The sequence below is a fragment of the Arachis stenosperma genome, chromosome 5, assembly GCF_014773155.1.
Source record: "Arachis stenosperma cultivar V10309 chromosome 5, arast.V10309.gnm1.PFL2, whole genome shotgun sequence".
Taxonomy (NCBI): Eukaryota; Viridiplantae; Streptophyta; class Magnoliopsida; order Fabales; family Fabaceae; genus Arachis; species Arachis stenosperma.
The window spans coordinates 47,400,644-47,414,754 of NC_080381.1; the positions used below are offsets into that span (position 1 = coordinate 47,400,644).

Below are 14,111 nucleotides of genomic sequence, written 5' to 3' on the forward strand. Positions count from 1 at the left end.
CTTTTCCCAAATTTAGATGACGTAAACTGGCATTCAACGCCAACTTTCTGCCCTATTCTGGCGTTAAATGCCAGAAACAAGTTACAAGCTAGAGTTAAACGCCCAAAACAGGCTGCAAACTGGTGTTTAACTCCAAAGAAAGCCTCTACACATCAAAGCTACAATGCTCAGCCCCATCACACGCCAAGTGGGCTCGGAAGTAGATTTCTACATCATTTACTTGTTTTTGTAACCTTAGTAACTAGTTTAGTATAAATAGAACATTTTACTATTGTATTAGACATCTTGGATGCTGGGATATTTTGATCATCTTTTGATCTCTGGATCACGTTTTGGGGGTTGGCCATTCGGCCATGCCTGGACCATCATCACTTATGTATTTTCAACGGTGGAGTTTCTACACACTATAGACTAAGGTGTGGAGCTCTGCTGTTCCTCGAGTATTAATACAAAGTACTATTGTTCTTCTATTCAATTAAGGCTTATTCTTATTCTAAGATGTTCACTCGCACTTCAACCTGATGAATGTGATGATCCGTGATACTCATCACCATTCTCACTTATGAACGCGTGCCTGACAAACACTTCCGTTCTACTTGCGAAAGCTAGACTGTTTATATCTTGGGTTTCTAATCAACAATTCACATTGACTCCCCTCTGACAATGGAGCATCTGAATATGAGATTAGAACCTTCATGGCATAGGCTAGAATCAATTGGCAGCATTCTTGAGATCTGGAAAGTCTAAACCTTGTCTGTGGTATTCTGAGTAGGATCTGGGAAGGGATGACTGTGACGAGCTTCAAACTCGCGACTGTAAGGCATAATAATAGACACAAAAGGATAGTAAATCCTATTCCTACACGATTGAAAACCAACAGCTGATTAGCCATATGATATCTGTGCATGGTATTTTTCATCCTAGACGAGAAATCCGACAGTTGATTAGCCGTACAGAAACCGTAGAGGACCATTTTCACTAAGAGGACGGGAAGTAGCCATTGACAATGGTGACACCCAACATACAACTTTCCATGGAAAGGAGTATGAATGATTGAATGAAGGCAGTAGGAAAGTAGAGATTCAAAAGGAATAACGCATCTCCATACGCTTATCTGAAATTTCCACCAATGAATTGCATAAGTATCTCTATCTTTATTTTATGTTTTATTTATCTTTTAATTATCAAAACTCTATAACCATTTGAATCCGCCTTACTGAGATTTAGAAGATGACCATAGCTTGCTTCAAGCTGACAATCTTCGTAGGATCGACCTTTACTCACGTAAGGTTTATTACTTTGACGACCCAGTGCACTTGCTGGTTAGTTGTGCGAAGTTGTGAAAAAGAGTTGAGATTACAATTGTGCGTACCAAGTTGTTGGTGCCATTGAGATCATAATTTCATGCACTAGTTCCTGGTTCACGAGTTTGATTGCCTCTCCTGACAACAAAGTGTTCAAATCCGTAAAACCAGAGTCTTCGTGGTATAAGCTAGAATCAATTGGCAGCACTCTTGAGATCCAGAAAGTCTAAACCTTGTCTGTGGTATTCTGAGTAGGATCTGGGAAGGGGTGACTGTGACGAGCTTCAAACTCACAAATGTTGGGCGCAGTGACAGTGTGCAAAAGGATCAATAGATCCTATTCCAGCACGAGTGAGAACCAATAGGTGATTAGCCCTACGGAACCCGTAGTTGGACCATTTTCACTGAGAGGACAAATGGTAGCCATTGACAACGGTAATCCACCAACATACAGCTTGCCATGGAAGGATCCTTGCGTGCGTGAAGAAGACAACAGTAGGAAAGCAGAGATTCAGAAGACAGAGCATCTCCAAAACCTCAACCTGTTCTCCATTACTGCATAACAAGTATTATTCATTTCATGTTCTTTTACTTTTTACAAACAAAACTCTTTTCATTATTAATCTCCTGATTAAGGTTTACAAGATAACCATAGATTGCTTCAAGCCGACAATCTCCGTGGGATCGACCCTTACTCACGTAAGGTATTACTTGGACGACCCAGTGCACTTGCTGGTTAGTGGCACCGGAGTTGTGAAAAGTGTGAATCATAATTTCGTGTACCAAGTTTTTGGCGCCGTTGTCGGGGATTGTTCGAGTTTGGACAACTGACAGTTCATCTTGTTAATTGGATTAGGAAAAATTTGTCTTTTTTGTTTAGAGTCTTTTATTTTCTTTTCAAAATTTTTTTTTCAAAAATATCATTTTTCTTTATTAATCTCTAATTTTCTTTGACTTTAGTTTCATGTTTTAAGTTTCGTGTCAATTGCATGTGGTTATTTTCTTTCAATTTTTCGAGTTGTTCTTGTTTATTTTCCTTGTTTGATCTTTGAATTTTCTTGTTTGGTGTGTTTCCTTATTTTTCCTGTGTATTTTCGAATTATTAGTGTCTAGAGTATAAAAATTTTTAAGTTTGGTGTTTCTTGTGTTGTTATTACCTTAAAATTTTTTCAAAAAGTGTTCTTGGTGTTCTTTTTATGTTCTTGTTGTTCTTGTGAGTCTTCAAAGTGTTCTTGAGTCTTTTTTTTGTGTTTTGATCTTAAAATTTTTAAGTTTGGTGTTCCCTGGTGTTTTTCCTTCAAATTTTCGAAAATAAGGAGCATTAGATCTAAAAATTTGAAATCTTGTGTCTTTTTATTATTTTTCTCTTTCCTCATTAAATTCAAAAAAATCAAAAAATATCTTTTCTTTTATTCACTCATAATTTTCGAATTCCTTGAGTTGATTTAGTCAAAATTTTTAAAATTTGGTAGTTTCTTATTATTCAAGTCAAAATTTCAATTTTTAAAATTATCTTCTTAAACCTTTTTCAAAACAAACTCTTTTTCAATCTTCTCTTTTTATTTTTTTCGAAAATCCTTCATAAAATTTTTCAAAATCTTTTTCTTTTTCTTACATACAATTTTCGAATCTCTTGTCTTGGTTCACTAAATTGATTGAAAAATTTTAAGTTTGGTGTTTTCTTGTTAAGAAAGTTTCAATCTTTAAAATTTTAAGATCATGTCTTTTTCAAAACTTTCTAACCACTTTCTCTCTTTTCATTTTTCGAAAATCCTCACCCAAAATCTTTCATTTATTTTATTTTATTTTATTTTATTTTCTTTTATTTTCGATTTTTTTAAAAAAAATTTAATAATAAATATAATATTTCTATCTCCAATCCACATCATCTCCCTTTCTCCATCATGGACCTAAGTGGAAATGAACAGTTCAGAAGGACTCTGGGGTCATATGCTAACCCCACTACTGCTTCATATGGGAGTAGTATCTGTATACCCCCCATAAGAGCTAACACTTTTGAGCTAAATCCTCAGCTCATTATCATGGTGCTGCAAAATTGCCAGTATTCCGGTCTTCCACAGGAAGAACCTACTAAGTTTCTGGCACAATTTTACAAATTGCTGATATAGTACATGATAAGAAAGTGAATTAGGATGTCTACAGATTATTACTGTTTCCATTTGCTGTAAAAGACCAAGCTAAGAGATGGTTAAATAACCAACCTAAAGCCAGCATAAGAACATGGAAATAGTTGTCAGACAAATTCCTGAATTAATATTTCCCTCCAAAAAGGATGACACAGCTAAGGCTGGACATCCAAGGCTTTAAACAAGAGTATAATGAATCTCTTTATGATGCCTGGGAGAGGTACAGAGAGATGCTAAGGAAGTGCCCCTCTGAAATGTTTTCAAAATGGGTGCAGTTAGACATATTCTATTACGGGCTTACAGAAAAAGCCCAGATATCTCTAGACCACTCAACTGGTGGATCTATACATATGAGAAAGATAATTGAAAAGGCTCAAGAGCTCATTGATACAGTTGCTAGAAATCAACATCTGTACTTAAGCAATGAGTCCTCCATGAAAGAAAAAGCTAAGGCAGTATGCACTGAACTTGGTCCTCCAGAACAAGTTGCTGAACTCAATCAGCAATTATGTTTTCTAACAAAACAGCTAGCAGAATTCAAAGAGATGCTACAAGAAACCAAAGATACTAACCAGAATATGGAAAAACAATTAAATCAGACAAAACAGCAGTTATCCAAATAGATAATAGAAGAGTGCCAAGCTGTTCATTTAAGGAGTAGGAAGACATTAAATACCTCAACTTAAAACAGCAAAAAACCAAGAAAGGAACAAATGATAGAGGATGAGCAAATCACTGCCCAAAATCCCTTTGAGGACAGTAAGAGCCCAGAGAGGAATACTTCTGGCATTCAAACGCAAGAAAAGGGTAAAGAATTGGCGTTAAACGCCCATTGGATGCCCAATTCTGGCGTTCAAATGCCAGAAAAGGGGGAAAAACTAGCGTTAAACGCCCATCCAGCCTCCAATCCTGGCGTTCAAACGCCAATGAGGGATCAGACACCTGCAAGTGCTGATAGTAACCCCTCTAAGAAGGCTTCTCCAACCACCTCTGTAGGAAATAAACCTGTAGCAACTAAGGTTGAAAAATACAAAGCCAAGATGCCTTATGCTCAAAAACTTCGCCAGGCGGAACAGGATAAACAATTTGCCCGCTTTGCAGACTATCTCAGGACTCTTGAAATAAAGATTCTGTTTGCAGAGGCACTTGAGCAAATACCCTATTATGCTAAGTTCATGAAAGAGATCTTAAGTCATAAGAAGGATTAGAGAGAAACTGAAAAAGTTTTCCTCACTGAAGAATGCAGTGCAGTCATTCTGAAAAGCTTACTAGAGAAGCTTAAAGATCCTGGAAGCTTTATGATACCATGCACATTAGCGGATGCTTGTACTAAGACAGCTCTATGTGATCTTGTGGAAAGTATCAACCTGATACCTGCATCCACTATCAGAAAGCTTGGTTTGACTGAAGAAGTCAATCCAACCTGGATATGCCTCCAACTTGCTGATGGCTCCACTAAAATTCCATCAGGTGTAATTAAGGACATGATTGTCAAGGTTGGGCCGTTTGCCTTTCCCACTAACTTTGTGGTGCTGGAAATGGAGGAGCACAAGAGTGCAGCTCTCATTCTAGGAAGACCTTTCCTAGCAACTGGACGAACCCTCATTGATATCCAAAAAGGGGAGGTGACCCTGAGAGTCAATGAGGATGAGTTTAAGTTGAATGTTGTCAAAGCTATGCAGCACCCAGACACTCTAGACGACTGCATGAGCGTTGATATTATTGACTATCTGGTGGAAGAGGTCAATATGACTGAGAGTCTCGAATCAAAGCTAGAGGAAATTTTTAAAGATGTTCAGCCTGATCTGGAGGAACCAGAGAAAACAAAAGAACCTCTGAAAACTCCTCAAGAAGAGGAGAAGCCTCCTAAACCCAAGCTCAAACCACTACCACCATCCCTGAAATATGCATTTCTAGGAGAGGATGACACTTTTATCGTGATCATAAGCTCTGCTTTAGAGCCATAGGAAGAGAAAGCACTAATTCAAGTGCTAAGGACACACAAGACAACTCTTGGGTAGTCCATAAGTGATCTTACGGGCATTAGCCCAGCCAGATGCATGCACAAGATTCTATTGGAGGATGATGCTAAGCTAGTGGTTCAACCACAGAGGCGGCTAAATCCAGCCATGAAGGAAGTGGTGCAGAAAGAGGTTACTAAGTTACTAGAGGCTGTAATAATTTATCCTATTTCTGATAGCCCCTTGGTGAGCCCTGTCCAAGTTGTCCCCAAGAAGGGAGGCATGACAGTGGTTCATAATGAAAAAAATGAACTAGTTCTTACAAGAACAGTTATAGGGTGGCGTATGTGTATTGACTACAGAAGGTTCAATACAGCCACTAGAAAGGATCATTTTCCTTTATTATTCATAGACCAGATGCTAGAGAGACTAGTAGGTCATGATTACTACTACTTTTTGGATGGCTATTCAGGTTACAACCAAATTGTAGTAGATCCCCAGGACCAAGAGAAAACAGCGTTCACATGTCCATCTGGAGTATTCGCCTACAGAAGGATGCCATTTGGACTATGCAACGCACCTGCAACCTTTCAGAGATGCATGCTCTCTATCTTCTCTGATATGGATGAGAATTTTCTGGAAGTCTTCATGGATGACTTCTCAGTGTTTGGAGACTCATTCAGCTCCTGTCTTGACCATCTAGCACTTTTTCCGAAAAGGTGCCAAGAGACTAACCTGGTTTTAAATTGGGAGAAATGTCACTTCATGGTGACTGAAGGAATTGTCCTTGGGCACAAAATTTTGAACAAGGGAATAGAGGTGGATCAAGCTAAGGTAGAGGTAATTGAAAAATTTCCACCACCTATAATCATAAGGCAATCAGAAGCTTTCTGGGGCACATAGGATTCTATAGGAGGTTTATAAAGGATTTTTCAAAAATTACAAAACCTCTGAGCAATATGCTAGCTTCTGACACACCATTTATCTTTGACATAGAGTGTCTGCAGGCTTACTGATCATTGTTATTTTATGTTTTCCTTAGGTTAATGATCATGTGGAGTCATAAAAACAGCTGCAGAATTAAAGCGAAATAAAAAATAGCATCAAAAATAGCACACCCTGGAGGACAGGCTTACTGGCTTTTAAATGCCAGTAAGAATAGCAGAATGGGCGTTTAATGCCCAGTCTGGCAGCATTCTGGGCGTTAAACACCATAATTGGCAGCCAGAGTGGCGTTTAACGCCAGAAAGGGCTGTCTGGTGTCTGGCTGGCGTTAAACGCTAGAAAGGGGCACCAGCCTGGCATTTAACGCCATGAAAGGTAGCAGAACTGGCGTTTAACGCCAGATTTGGCACAAAATGGGCGTTTAAATGCCAGGAAGATGCAGGGATGAGAATTCCTTGACACCTCAGGATCTGTGAACCCGACATGATCTCCACCTACCCCACCTCACTCTCTCTCTTCTCCACACCTTTCCATAACACTATTCCCCAACACCCACCTACCTCACCATTCACATTCAAACCATTTCCCTCCCAAACCCACCCATTCTCCACACGGTCACGCTCTCTCCCTTACCCTATAAAAAACCTTCTCAAGCCTCCATCTCCCACTTCTCTTCTTCTTCTCCTCCTTTCTTTCCTCTTTTGCTCGAGGACGAGCAAACCTTTTAAGTTTGGTGTGGAAAAAGCATTGCTTTTTATTTTCCATAACCATTAATGGCACCTAAGACCGGAGAAACCTCTAGAAAGAGGAAAGGAAAGGCAGTGGCTTCCACCTCTGAGTCATGAGAGATGGAGGGATTCATCTCAAAAACCCATCACTAGAAAGAGGATAGGAGCACCAAAAACACTAAGGATGGAGCACCAAAGAGCCATGAAGGAGGAGCAACAAAGGCAAGGAAGAGACATTGAGGAGCTCAAGCACTCTATAAGATCTTTAAGAGGAAGAACTAGCCGCCATCACTAAGGTGGACCCGTTCTTTAATTTTCTTGTTCTTATTTTTTCTGTTTTTCAATTTTTATGCTTTATATTTGACTATGTTTTAGCTTCATTACATGATCATTAGTGTCTAGTGTCTACGTCTTAAAGCTATGAATAATTCCATGAATCCATCACCTTTCTTAAATGAAAAATGTTCCTAATTACAAAAGAACAAGAAGTACATGAATTACAAATTTTATCTTGAAATTAGTTTAATTATTTTGATGTGGTGGCAATACTTTTTGTTTTCTGAATGAATGCTTGAACATTGCATATTTTTTATAGAGTAGTTTATGAATGTTAAATTTGTTTGCTCTCGAAAGAATGATGAAAAAAAGAGAAATGTTATTGATGATCTGAAAAATCATAAAATTGATTCTTGAAGCAGGAAAAAGCAGTGAATAACAAAGCTTGCAAAAAAAGGTGTGGCAAAAATTAAAAAAAAAAAGAAAAAAATGAAAAAGCAAGCAGAAAAAGTCAATAGCCCTTAAAACCAAAAGGCAAGGGTAAAAAGGATCCAATGCTTTGAGCATTAATGGATAGGAGGGCCCAAAGGAACAAAATCCTGGCCTAAGCGGCTAAATCAAGCTGTCCCTAACCATGTGCTTGTGGCATGAAGGTCCAAGTGAAAAGCTTGAGACTGAGTGGTTAAAGTCGTGATCCAAAGCAAAAAGAGTGTGCTTAAGAACTCCGGACACCTCTAACTGGGGACTTTAGGAAAGCTGAGTCACAATCTGAAATGGTTCACCCAGTTATGTGTCTGTGGCATTTATGTATCTGGTGGTAATACTGGAAAACAAAGTGCTTAGGGCCACGGCCAAGACTCATAAAGTAGCTATGTTCAAGAATCAACATACTAAACTAGGAGAGTCAATAACTCTATCTTAATTCTGAGTTTCTATAGATGCCAATCATTCTGAACCTCACAGGATAAAGTGGGATGCCGAAACCATTCAGAAGCAAAAAGCTACTAGCCCCGCACAACTAATTGGAACTAAGCTTCATTGATATTTTTGAATTTATAGTATATTCTCTTCTTTTTATCTTATTTTATTTTCAGTTGCTTGGGGACAAGCAATAATTTAAGTATGGTGTTGTGATGAGCGGATAATTTATACCCTTTTTGGCATTATTTTTAGGTAGCTTTTAATAGGTTTCAGTTACTTTTTAGTATATTATTATTAGTTTTTATGAAAAATTACATTTCTGGACTTTACTAAGAGCTTGTGTATTTTTCTGTAATTTCAGGTACTTTCTGGCTGAAATTGAGGGACCTGAGCAAAAATCTGATTCAGAGGCTGAGAAAGGATTGCAGATGCTGTTGGATTTTGACCTCCCTGTACTTGAAGTAGATTTTCTGGAGCTACAGAAGCCCAATTGGTGTGCTCTCAATTGCGTTGGAAAGTAGACATCTTGGTCTATCCAGCAATGTATAATAGTCTATACTTTTTCCGAGATTAGATGGCCCAAACTGGTGTCCAAACGCCCACCAGAGACCCTTTTCTGGTGTTTAACGCCAGAACTGGCACCAAAGCTGGAGTTAAACTCCAAGGATGGCCTATGCACGTGAAAGCTTCAAGGCTCAGCCCAAACACACACCAAGTGGGATCCGGAAGTGGATTTCTACACTATCTACTCATCTTCTGTAAACCTAGTTTACTAGTTTAGTATAAATAGCACTTTTTACTATTATATTCGAGTCTTTGACCTTTCGGGGAGTTCTTCGAACCCTTTTTGGAGGCTGGCCATTCGGCCATGCCTAGACCTTTTGTTCTTATGTATTTTCAATGGTGGAGTTTCTACACCTCATAGATTAAGGTGAGGAGCTCTGCTATTGCTCAAGTATTAATGCAAGTATTATTGTTTTTCAATTCAATTCACGCCTACTTCTCCTCCAAGATATACTCTTGTACATAATTCAGTTAAGTCAGAATGAAGGGGTGACCCGTGACAATCACTCAATCTTCATTACTCACTTAGCCAAGATCCGCGTGCCTAACAACCACAAAGCGGTCTACATGATGTTCAATGTAGTCATTGGACGACAACTGGAGTATATTCTCTTTGGTCTCTGACTCATGGATCTGAATCACCTCTCCTGATAACAGAGCATTCGAATCCGTGACGTTAGAACCTTCGTGGTATAAGCTAGAACCAATTGGCAGCATTCTTGAGATCTGGAAAGTCTAAACCTTGTTTGTGGTATTCCGAGTAGGATCTGGGATGGGATGACTGTGACGAGCTTGAAACTCGTGACTGTTGGGCGCAGTGACAGTGTGCAAAAGAATAAATGTATTCTATTCTGACACGATCGAGAACCGACAGCTGATTAGCTATGCGGGAAATCATAGAGGACATGTTTTTTCTGAGAGGACGGATGGTAGCCATTGACAACGGTGATCCACCAACATACAGCTTGCCATGGAAGGGAGTATGCATGATTGGATGAGGACAGTAGGAAAGTAGAGGTTCAGAGGCAACAAAGCATCTCCAAATGCTTATATGAAATTCTCACAAAGGAACTACATAAGTGACTTTATTTTATTTTATGTTTTATTGATCTTTTAATTATAAACACCTCATAACCATTTGAATCTGCCTGACTGAGATTGACAAGATGACTATAGCTTGCTTCAAGTAGTCAATCTCCATGGGATCGACCCTTACTCACGTAAGGTATTACTTGGACGACCCGGTGCACTTGCTGCTCAGCTATACAGAGTTGTGAAAAGTGTGAATCACGATTTCGCATACCAAGTTTTTGGTGCCGTTGCCGGGGATTGTTCGAGTTTGGACAACTGATGGTTCATCTTATTGCTTAGAATAGGTAATTTTATTTTTATTTTCGAAAAATAAAAAAATTTAATAATATCATAAAAACCAAAAAAAAAATTTTGTGTTTCTTGTTTGAGTCCAGTGTCAAATTCTAAGTTTGGTGTCAATTGCATGTTTTCAAATTTTCTTAATTTTCGAAAATATATGCATTGTGTTCTTCATTGATCTTCAAGTTGTTCTTGATGATTTTCCATGTTCTGATCTTATGATTTTCCTGTTTTGTGTTTTATGTTGTTTTTCATATGCATTTTCAAAATCATAGTTTTTGAACATTCAAAATTTTTAAGTTTGGTGTCTTGCATGTCTTTCTTTTCTTAAAATTTTTTCAAAAATATGTCCTTGATATTCATCATGATCTTTAAAGTGTTCTTGGTGTTCATCTTGACATTCAAAGTGTCCTTGCATGCATTACTTATTTTGATTTTGCATTTTTGTGTTTTATTTCATTTTGTTGTTTTTCTCTCTCTTCATTAAAAATTCAAAAATAAAAAATATATATTTTCAAGTAAATAATACAGAGAAATGAAGATTCAGAACATAAGGCAGAAGAATCACAGAAAAAAAGAGCTCACTGGCATCAAAACGCCAGTAAAGAGACACTTTGGGCATTAAACACCAGAATGGCTATCATTCTGGGCGTTTAATGCCAGTAATGGTATCATTCTGGGCATTAAACGCCAGAATGGGCAGCGTTCTGGGCATTTAATGCCAGAACAGGCAGCATTCTAGGCGTTTAGAAAAACGCCTAGTAAAGAAGGATTTCTGGCGTTTAACGCTAGCCAGGTTAAATGCCCAAAGAGGTAGCATTCTGGGCGTTAAACGCCAGAATGGATAGTATCCTGGGTGTTTAACGCCAGGATGACACAAGGGAGATAATTTGGTTTCCAATTCGATTTTTTTTTTAATTTTTCATGTTTCAATTCATAATTTTTTCATTAAACATATTCAAAACTTTAATTTTTCATTTTTCTTTTAATGTTTTTGAAAATTTTCAAACTAATTTTTCAAAAATCTTTTTCTTAATCTTATCTCATATTTTCAAAAATCCTAGCTAACAATTAATGTTTTGATTCAAAAAATCGCAAGTTTGTTACTTTCTTGTTAAGAAAAGATCAATCTTTAAATTTTAGAATCATATCTTTCAATTTCTTGTTAGTCAAGTCATCAATTTTTAAAAATCAAATCTTTTTCAATCATATCTTTACAATCATATCTTTTTTTCAATCAAATCTATTTCAATCATATCTTTTCAAATTTTGATTTCAAAATCTTTTTTTCTAACTTCTTATCTTTTCAAAATTATTTTCAAATCTTTTTTTAACTAATTACTATTTCTTATCTTTTTGAAAACCACCTAACCACTTTCCACTTCCAATTTTCGAAAATCACCAACCACTTTCTCAAAAATCTTTTTAATTAACTAATTATTTTAATTTTAATTTTTGAAAACTCTCTCTCTCTCTCTCATCTCTTTCTATTTATTTGCTAACACTTCTCTTCTACTTATAATTCAAACCCTCTCTCTTCCTCTATGTTCGAATTTTTCTCATTCTCTCTCTACCTCATTCTTCTATTCTTCTTTTCTTCTGACACCTCAAGGAATCTCTATACTGTGATGTAGAGAATTCCACTACCCGCTTTTGTTCTCTTATTTTTCATATGAGCGGAAACAGGGATAAAAACATTCTTGTTGAAGCTGATCCTGAACCTAAAAGGACTCTGAAGAAGAAGCTAAGAGAAGCTAAAGCACAACATTCTGGAGAGGACCTTTCAGAGAATTTTGAAAAAGAAGTAGACATGGCAGCCGAACCCAACAACAATACTAGAGATGTAAGGAAGATGCTTGGTGACTATGCTGCACCAACTTCTAACTTCTATGGAAGAAGCATCTCAATTCCATCCATTGGAGCAAAAAACATTGAGCTTAAGCCTCAATTAGTTTCTCTAATGCAGCAGAACTGCAAGTTTTAAGGACTTCCATCAGAAGATCCTCATCAGTTCTTAACTAAATTTTTGAAGATCTGTGATACTGTTAAGACCAATGGGGTTGATCCCGAGGTCTACAGACTTATGCTTTTCCCCTTTTCTATGAGACAGAGTTAGAACATGGTTGGACTCACAACCTAAAGAAAGCCTGAACTCTTGGGAAAAGTTGGTCAATGCCTTCTTGACCAAATTCTTTCCACCTCAAAATATGAGTAAGCTCAGAGTGGACGTCCAAACCTTCAGATAGAAGGAAGGTGAATCCCTCTATGAAGCTTGGGAAAGATACAAGCAATTAACCAAAAGATGTCCTTCTGACATGTTTCCAAAATGTAGCATCATATGTATATTCTATGATGGTCTGTATGAAACGTCCAAGATGTCATTGGATCATTCTGCTGGTGGATCTCTTCATCTGAAAACCCCTGCAAAAGCCCAGGAACTCATTGAGATAGTTGCAAATAACCAGTTCATGTACACTTCTGAAAGGAATCCTGTGAATAATGGGGTGACTCAGAAGAAAGGAGTTCTTGAGATTGATACTCTGAATGCCATATTGGCTCAGAACAAAGTATTGACTCAGCAAGTCAATCTGATTTCTCAGAATCTGACTGGATTGCAAGCTGCATCCAGCAATGCTAAAGATGCCTACTCTGAAGGAGAAGCTTATGACACTGAGAATCCTACAATGGAAGAAGTGAATTACATGGGAAAACCTTATGGAAACACCTGTAATCCTTCATGGAGGAGTCATCCAAATTTCTCATGGAAGGATCAACAGAAGCCTCAACTAGGCTTCAACAACAATAATGGTGGGAGAAATAGGTTTGGCAACAGCAAACCTTTTCCATCATAGGTTTGGCAACAACAAACATTTTCCATCATCTTCTTAGCAATAGACAGAAAATTCTGAGCAGAACCTCTATAGCTTAGCAAACATAGTCTCTGATCTATCTAAGGCCACTCTCAGTTTCATGAATGAAACAAGGTCTTCTATCAGAAATTTAGAGGCACAAGTGGGTCAGCTGAGTAAAAGAGTTACTGAAACTCCTCCTAGTACTCTCCCAAGCAATACAGAAGAGAATCCAAAAAAAGAGTGCAAGGCCATAACCATACCTGGCGTGGCCGAACCTGGAGAAGAGGAAGAGGCAGTGGTTCCCAATGAGGAAGACCTCAATGAACGTCCACTGACAACTAGAAAGTTCCCTCATGAGTAACCAAAGGAATTTGAGGCTCATGCAGAGACCATAGAGATTCCACATAATTTCCTATTACCATTCATGAGCTCTGATGAATATTCTTCTTCTGAAAAAGATGAAGTCATTGTTGAAGAGCAAGTTGCTCAGTATTTAGGAGCAATCATGAAGCTGAATGCCAAGTTATTTGGTAATGAGACTTGGGAGGATGAACCTCCATTGCTCATTAATGAACTAAACGCCTTGGTTCAGCTGAAGATACCTCAAAAGAAATTGGATCCCGGAAGGTTCTTAGTGCCTTGTACCATTGACACCATGACCTTTGAGAAGGCTCTGTGTGACCTGGGGTCAAGCATTAACCTCATGCCACTCTCTGTAGTGGAAAAACTAGGAATCTTTGAGGTACAAGCTGCAAGAATCTCATTGGAGATGGCAGACAGATCGATGAAAAAGGCTTATGGACTTGTAGAGGATGTGTTAGTGAAGGTTGAAGGCCTTTACATCCCTACTGACTTCATAATCCTAGACACTGGGAAGGATGAGGATGAATCCATCATCCTTGGAAGACCTTTCCTAGCCACAGCAAAACCTGTGATTGATTGGACAGAGGAGAGTTAGTCCTGCACTTGAATGAGGATTACCTTGTGTTCAAGGCTCAAGGATCTTCCTCTGTAACCATGAAGAGGAAGCATAAAAAGCTTC

At 38.0% G+C, this 14,111-nt stretch overlaps 1 non-coding gene across 1 annotated transcript; it reads right to left on the reverse strand.

The window, feature by feature from the left end:
- Positions 1–12,430: 12,430 nt before the first annotated feature.
- LOC130932278 (small nucleolar RNA R71) lies at positions 12,431–12,534 on the reverse strand. Its single transcript, XR_009067435.1, has one exon. It is a non-coding gene; the product is annotated as a small nucleolar RNA R71 (small nucleolar RNA).
- Positions 12,535–14,111: the final 1,577 nt, after the last annotated feature.